At 38.5% G+C, this 8,462-nt stretch overlaps 1 pseudogene; it reads left to right on the top strand.

Moving 5' to 3' along the window:
* The first annotated feature begins 3,314 nt into the window (after positions 1-3,314).
* Positions 3,315-4,122, top strand: LOC143398187 (cyclin-dependent kinase 4 pseudogene; annotated as a pseudogene).
* The last annotated feature ends 4,340 nt before the right edge of the window (positions 4,123-8,462 follow it).

Below are 8,462 nucleotides of genomic sequence, written 5' to 3'. Positions count from 1 at the left end.
CATTACCTCAAATCCTGGAAGCTGATGAATCACCCAAGAAGGGTATCGGAGGCATTTGGTGGTGATGAAGTCTGAAACTAAATGGACCTGTTAAGCAGAAGATAGAGCATGGGGAAGGAACAGAAAATTTGCAGGGTAGGGTATTACCCTTGGGGTCACTCAGCCTCACCTAACACTCCACCTGAAACCCCTGTAAGGGGAAACTGGGACATTTTGTAGTTAAAGCGGGGAAGCTAGATGACTGCAAGGGAAATACAAGACACTAAAGAGAAAGCCTCCACTTGATCTGGGGCACCTTAAGTTAATTTGCTGCCAGCTAGTTAACATATCATTAACATCACAGTTTGCTCTCCTTCTGTGCATTCTCTGGGTGGGGGGAAAGGCATGCACAGGCACAATAGAAAAGAAATTATGTCAAATTCAGCTGTCAATCAACCCCAGATCCACTCAGGGGAGAAGGGGGAGCACTAGCACACCCAATAAAAGCAAGCTCCACTTCATGGGCCCTTGAGCTACTTTGCTAGTTCTACCCACTGGGCTCTCCCAGACTGTACTTTCACTTTCAAAAAAATCGATGCCATGGCTGCTTCTCCTATGTGTATTACTCAATTCTTTGTTGGAGATGCCAAGAACCTGGACCAGGGACCTCATTCCTGAGTACCAGTAATAGACCTATTCCTAGCACACAGATGTGTGTGAGCACCTTTCAAGTAGCATGGTATGGGACAGGTCTATTAGAGGTGTACTACAAGAGGAAACAAAGACTGCAAAGCCCCTTATACTAGAGGTAATTTTTGTTCTGCATGACTTCAGTCCCTTAGACCATCCTCCAACCTAGCCATCTATGCTCAGTAAATGTGGTCAGACAGAAGAAAAGGTCTGACAAGAGGAAATGGAGGGCTAGAGGGACTGTGGCTTCAATGTGGATGAGGAACAAGGATTGGGGATTGATGAAGTTGAAATCATGGAAGGCTGTGGTCCAGGAGAATCATATCCAAAGTAAAAGACTTCAGGGTAAAATGAATTCATTTGAACAGTGTATAGTATGGTCCTAAAAGAGAATAACTGAAGCCAAACAGATATGAAATTCCTTTGAACTGAAAAGATCAAGGAACTGAGAAATTCTGGACATGAGTTGCTTATATACATAAACATTGAAATCATGTAGCTAAATCAGAATTAGGGTGAAAGATAAAACAGTGATCTGAGTATGCAAAGTTGTCAATTAAAGTGGGCCGCATTAAGAAACAGTGTAGATCAGTGAAAAAAAGAAATATGGCGAGATGGCAGGGGATGCACTACCTGGGCAGGGGGTAGAATAGTGATCCAGAACTGTGAAGTCCTCTATGGTGGCCACTAGCTTCACATGGCTATGGAATACTTGACATGTATAGAGTCTGAATTGAGATGTGCTATAAATGTAAAATACACACCAGGTATTAAAAAGTAGAATAATCAGAATGACTACAAGTATCTCAGTTTTATATTGGTTTCAAGCTGAAATCTAAATATTTTGGGTATGATAGGTAAAATAAAAATACATCATTAAGATTATTTTTGCCTGCTTCTATTTACTTTTAAGAAGGTTATGAGAAAATTTAAAATTACCTTTGTGGCCTGCAATTTGTGATTTCTATTTCTGTGGACAGGACTGTCAAAAAGCTTAAATGATTTCAGATAATTACTTTGTCCTTTCTTCCTACTGAACATTGATACATAAAAAATTCAGGGTCATATATTTTTATGGTTTTGATATGTAACTGGATAATATAGTAACATAAGTAAAGTTATTTAAGGTAGATAAGTGCTGGGTAGAACATAATATTGCGAATAAATTTCAGCTCCACTTATTACCAGATTCTGAATTTAGATTGGTTAAAATTATAAAATGTGGAAGCGCAACAATAACTGGCACTATTCTATTAACCTTTAGTCTTGCCCCTACCTCCCCAAAGAAGTTCCAACTGAGATTCTTTCTCACCTAGAAAGAGAATGTCAGGCTGGGCCATAAATCATGTTACAGGTTATATTACATATTAAATTTTTAAAAATATACATTAAACATATACATTCCCCATGTACTCTAAGGTAACAGAATTGATGATCAGTGATTTAGGGCACCAGCTGACTTTAAGCCGCCACCTCCAACCCTCCAACACATCTTTTCAAACAATAAACAACTCACAATGATTAGTTATGGCTCATGTTCAAGAGGGATAAAACAGTCCTCCTTTTTTAATCACAGGACTCTTTTTTTTTTCTTTTCACATTCTTTCCCACATCAAAAACAAGGCTGTATTTTCTAAAAATAATCTCATAGAATATTTCCTTTAAAGAAGTCACCCTTTTCTTTGTGATGACACTGCCTTTACAGAAAAATACTGATATAGTAATGCAGGCTAAAAACCTACAATGAAAGAGGGCAGCAGTTTAAGAGCAGGCCAAAGAGAAAAGTGAAACACTATGAAGCTAAGGAAAAGCCTAGTTAATGATACATAATTTATTTCACTGTGGCTAGAGCCAGGCCAAATATTTGGCAATGAGCTTCACAGCAGTCAGAGAAAAAGAAGGAAACACATTTTGATGAAATATTCATAGTGACCATAAGATAAGAATAAACCAGTTACTTTGGCAAACTATGTCTTTTCCTAATAATGAGGCTAAAGAAAAATTCCTGTTGTGGTTCTTTAAGAAAACGTACTATGTGATATTGTTTCTTGAGTTCAAGAGGGAATTTAAATTTTAAAAACTCTGTAATGGAATACCTACTGGCATAAAAACAGACATAAAGACCAATGGAACAGAATAGAGAGTCCAGAAGTAAACACAGGCATATAAAGTCAACTAACCTTTGAATGTACAATGAGAAAAGGAAAGTTTCTCCAAAAATAATGTTGGGAAGACTGGATATCCATATGCAAAAAATGAAATTGGGTCCTTGTCTTATAACATATACAAAAGTTAAGGACTTGGATTAAAGTCCTAAATGTAAAACATGAAACCATAAAATTCTTTGGGAAAAAGTGAAAACCTCTTTGATGTTCATCTTGGCAATTTTTTTGGCATATGACACCAAAAATCATAGGCAAGAAAGAAAAAAATAGACAACTTCGAATATATTTTACTGAAAAGCTTATGTACAGCAAAGGAAACAATTAACAAATTGAATAGGCAAGCTACAGAATGGGAGAAAATACAGGAGTAATACCTAAAATACACCATTAACTCACATAGCTGAATGGTAGAAAAACCAAACCATTCAATATAAAAAATGGGTAACAGACCCCAAAAGACATTTCTCCTCTGATCTGAGAATGGCTGCCTCTCCTTATGTGCTAGTGGCTGAAACTGTTGGTGCCTATGGGATGTACAAGGCCTGTGATCCCCACAGTGGGAGTCACCCACTTTGTGACTTTCAAGACTGTGAGAGTCCCTAGAGGGGGTGGAGTTGGAGGGGACTTGAGCACACTCCATGAGGTGGCCTTCCTGAGGTGACTGGAGGTTTTTAAACATCCCAGTATGGTATGGCTGATGGGCATCTCTGCCACTTCCTAGACTGACCTGGAAATTTAGGTGCCCCTAGTGTTTGATCGTGTAGATCCAAGACCTAAGGACCTATCTAGACAAGGCATCTCCACCAGGCTTTTTGGCTGATGCACCAGTTTTTAAGAGGCCTAGATTTTCTTGAGGCCGATGCCATCATTTACCAACTCCTAAAGCCAAAGAACATTCTGGTGACAAGTGCTGGGCTACTCAAGCTGGCTGACTTAGACCTGGTCAGAATTTATAGCTACCAGATGGCCCTCGCACTTGTGGCTCTTACACTCTCCTACTGCACTGCCAAAGTTCTTTTGCTCTCTACATATGCAACCCTACATGTGGAGTGTTGGTTGTCTCCTTGCAGAGCTGTTTTATTGAAGGCCTATCTTCTGTGGATGCCCTGAAACTGACCAGTGGGGCAAAATATTTGACCTGATTGTGCTGCCTCTGGAGGATGACTGGCCCTTAGGAACCTCTCCCCACAGAGGGTCTCCTTGCCTGGCCCATTTGGTCTTGCCATGGATGCAGAAGTCTGGTGCTTAGCTGCTGCTGGAAATGCTGACTTTTAACTCACCCAAATGAATTTCTGTCCTCTTAGCCCCCAGCACTCTAGTTATACAAGGAAGAAAATGATCTGAATGGGCTATGGAGTGACTGTCACAGAAGGAAAAAAAGCTACCATTTTCTTTCTTTGGGACACTTAAGTAGAGAGGACTCCACGGAGAAGGCGACCTCTGCCTTCCTCTCTGAGGCTGTGGGGACTCTTCTAGATTTTTCAGAGAATATTTTGATGTATTAATGACACTCTCCACCCCCTCTTGTGAGGCGTGTCCTTCTACTGGCCCCCGGATTCTCTACACTAAGAGGTATATCTCTCCTCCACCTCTGTACTTCGATTTTGTAGTCCATTGTTACACAGGAAAAGAAAACAAAACAAAGAATTATGGTCACAAATCATCAGCCTTTTATGATAAAAACATTCAGCAAACTAAAACAAGAAAGAAACTACTTCATTATACTGAAAACTATATATATTAAAAGTTCACAGTGAACATCATACTCAATGACTAAAGACTGAAGATTTTTCTTCCTTATAAGATCTGGGAAAAGGCAAGGATGCCCATTTTTTGCCACTTCTATTCAACTTAATGCTGGAAGTTCTATCCAGAGCAATTAGGCAAGAAAAGAAATAAGAGGCATCCAAATTGGAAACGAAGAAGTAAAATGATCTGGATTCAGAGATGATATGATCTTGTAGAAAACCCCTAAGTTTCCACCAAAACTCTTAAAACCAATAAATGAACTCAGCAAGATTGCAGAGTACAAAGTTAACACTTAAAAACTGTTGCATTTCTGTGCAAAACTGAAGACCCTAAAAAGGAAATTAAAAATCCAATTCAATTTCTAATACAATAAAGAATAAATGTACAATGAATTATTAATCAAGGAAATCAAAGACTTTTACACTAAAAGTACAGCACATTGTTAAAAGAAGTAAGAAGACATAAATGTTTATAGATAGAAAGACTTAATATTAAGATGTCGGTACTACCTAAAATGATCTACCAATTTAATAAATCCCTATTAAAATCCTGAGAACATTTTATTTTTGCTGAAATAGAAAAGTGCATCTATTAATTCGGGTGGAACAAGGGACCCTAAATTACCAAGAGATATTGAAAAAGAGGAAGGAAGTTGGAGGATTCAATTTTTTTATTTCAAAATTTACTATAAAACTACAGTAATCAAAGCAATGTGGTACTAGCATAAATATAACACATGCAATAAAATAGAGAGCCCAGAAATAAACTCTTGCATATATGGTCATGTGTATTTTGAGAAGACTGCAAAGACATTTAATGGGAAATGGACAGACTTTTCTATTACTGGTGCTAGAAAAACTGGATATCCACACAAATGAAGCAGGAGGCTGGACCCTTACATAGTACCATATTAAAAATTAACATAAGGCCAGGCACAGGCTTACACACCTATAATCTTAGCAGCTCAGGAGTCTGAGGCAGAAGGAGCGCTAGTCCAAGGCAAGTCTCAGCCAATTGGTGAACCCCTAAGCAACTTAGCAAGATCCAGCAGCTCCAAAAGCTGAGATAGGAGGATCAATAGATCAAAGCCAACCTTAGCAACAGTGAAGCTCTGAGCAACTCAGTGTGACTAAGGCTGTTCCTCTAAAACACAAAAATAGAATTACTATATAATCCAGTAATTCCACTTACAGAATATACAGTCCCCCAACCCTCCAATTTAAAGCTGGATCTTAATGACATTTGTATAACGGTGTGCAAAATAGCATTATTCACAATAGCTGAAATGTGGAAGTCACCCAAGTGTACATCAACTGATGAACTGATAAGCAAAATGGTTAAATGTGTGTATATACACACATATACACATATACATATGTATATCTATGTATGTGCACATATAATGGCTCATAGAACATTACTAAACCTTGAAAAGGAAGGAAATTCTGATATATAATGTACCCTAGATGAACCTTAAAGACATTATGCTAAGAGAAATGAGCTAATCATAAACAAAACAAATACTGATTGTTTCCCCACACATGAGGTAAGAATCAGAGAGACAGAAAATATAATGGTGGTTGTCAAGGAAGGGAAATGGGGACTGTTTTAGTCAGCCTTTTCATCACTATAACCAAAAGACTTGACAAGAACAATTTTAGAGAAGAAAAATTTGGCAATCACAGGTCTCTGTCTGTAGAGGGCAGGCTCCATTTGTTGGGGGCTCAAAGTGAGAATGAAACATCATGGTGGAAGAGTGTGGTGGAAGGAAGCTCTCAGGACATCACACCAGGAAGGAGAGACAGACAGATAGATGAAGGGAGGGAGAGAGAGGGAGTTCTCCATTTACCAGGGACAAAATATTTACCTCAGAGGCACACCCCAATGAAGCATCTCTTCCAGCCACACCCTATTTTCCTATAGTTACCACCTATTTAATCCCTACCAGAGATCAATGTGTTGATTAGGTTAAAACTCTTATAACCCAATCATTTCACACCTGAACTTTCTTGCATTGTGTCACACATGAGATTTGGAGGACGCCTCATATCTAAAGCATAACATGGATAGAGGAAGAAAGTGGTATTATTGTTTCAAACGTATAGAGTTTGGGATTTACCAGATAAGCAGCATTATGAAGATGAATTGTTGCACATTATGAGTGTATTTAATACCACTGAACTGTACACTTAAAATGGTTAAGATGGTAAATTTAATGTTATATATATTTGGCCATAATTTGAAAAACTAGAAAAGAAGAATAAGAAGGAGGAAAAGAACGGTTATGGGGATAAGGAAGAGTAAATGGTTCATGAAGAAAACAGGTATGCAAACATGCTTGTATTTTATCTTGTGGGTGATAAGGAACTGTTGAATGGATTTAAGCAAAAAAGAAATCAGATATGGATTTTAGAAAGGCCAATGATATGGATCAAGAAGTGCAGGGTAAAGCCTATCAGTAGGAAGATGAGCTCTGATTTTGCACTATTCACGTGGGTTTGGGGAAGAGGGGAAATGAGGGACACAATGGAGAAGTTGGGGACTGATTTAGTTTTTCAGAGTAAATAAAGGTGATTTGATGATGGTATTGATCCCAAGTTCGACCATTAAAAAGTCAACTTAATCCTAAATTTTTGCAATATTTCCTGATAGAATTGTAAACATGCTAGGGCAATTCCTTGACATATATAGCACAAATTCCTTTCACCTGTTTTGGACAGAAGATACAAAATAAATAGGAGTCAGAAATATCACTAGATCAGAAGTCCAGAATCACAGACTTCAGAAATTGCATGAATCACTATTACCTGTCATAGTGTTTCTTAATCATGGATACACATAAACCCCAAGGGAGGTTTTAGAAATTAAAATGCCGCATCCTTAGAAATTCTGATATAATTGGTGTGAAGTTGAGCTCAGATATTGGAATTTTTCCTCTAGTTCTCAAACTTCAGTCTGCACCAGAATTGTTACTCTCAGGGTTTCTAATCTAATAGTCTGTGAGCAGTGCCTGAAAACTTGTATTTCTAATAAGATCTCAGGTGCCGATGCTGCTTTGGGACCACATTTTGAGAACCAATGTCCTAGAGAAAATAAGTCCCAATAGACAGTTAAGCATGAAATAATGCCACAGGTGGCAAAATATTAGAAATAAAGATTGCTTTGATTGAGGTGACAATATAAAGAAACACTTTTGAATTCAGTTGATAAAAGTTCAAGTGATACAAGGAAAAAGGACAAAAAATAAAGGCTCAATAAGAACAGGACATTTGACTAAATGATAAATTCAAGACAGCTTAATAAATAAAGAGTTGAATGTAATCTATCCATCCTTTAAAAAGTGATAGTGCTTTTATCTTCTAAAGAGTGCAGTTTCAGGAGCATTACCCAGGCCCAGGGTAGGTCCGGGTCCATCTGCCACCAACAGACAACCAACAGAGCACAGGCTCTGGCACAGGACCACATCCACCAACATGCGCAGGACCCAGGCCCAGGGTAGGTACACATCCCCCACCTCACCCCCGACTGGAAGTCCAGACCTAACCCACTTTCATCTTGGGATACTGCAAACATTGCCATAGCCTTCCCCACACAGTAGCCTCTACCTTTTGACAACAGAGAGAATCTAAAAGCAGCTGAATCACAGAGCAGTCATCCCAAAGGTAGCATATGGCCCACCCTTTCAACTCCATCTCTGAAAGACATTGCATCCATCTTGGGATACATTCAGTGCTATCTTGGGATGCATCCATTATTGCTGCCACCATCTTTAATTGCAGTATCATACATTGAGAGATAGCTGCAGGGTCTAGAAGCCTAACATCAAGGTTAGGATACTCTAAGATTATAAGGTAGAAACTATAATATCTCAGATCCACA

This window comes from Callospermophilus lateralis, chromosome 4 (genome assembly GCF_048772815.1).
Source record: "Callospermophilus lateralis isolate mCalLat2 chromosome 4, mCalLat2.hap1, whole genome shotgun sequence".
Taxonomy (NCBI): Eukaryota; Metazoa; Chordata; class Mammalia; order Rodentia; family Sciuridae; genus Callospermophilus; species Callospermophilus lateralis.
This window is presented reverse-complemented; position numbering and strand designations above follow the sequence as displayed.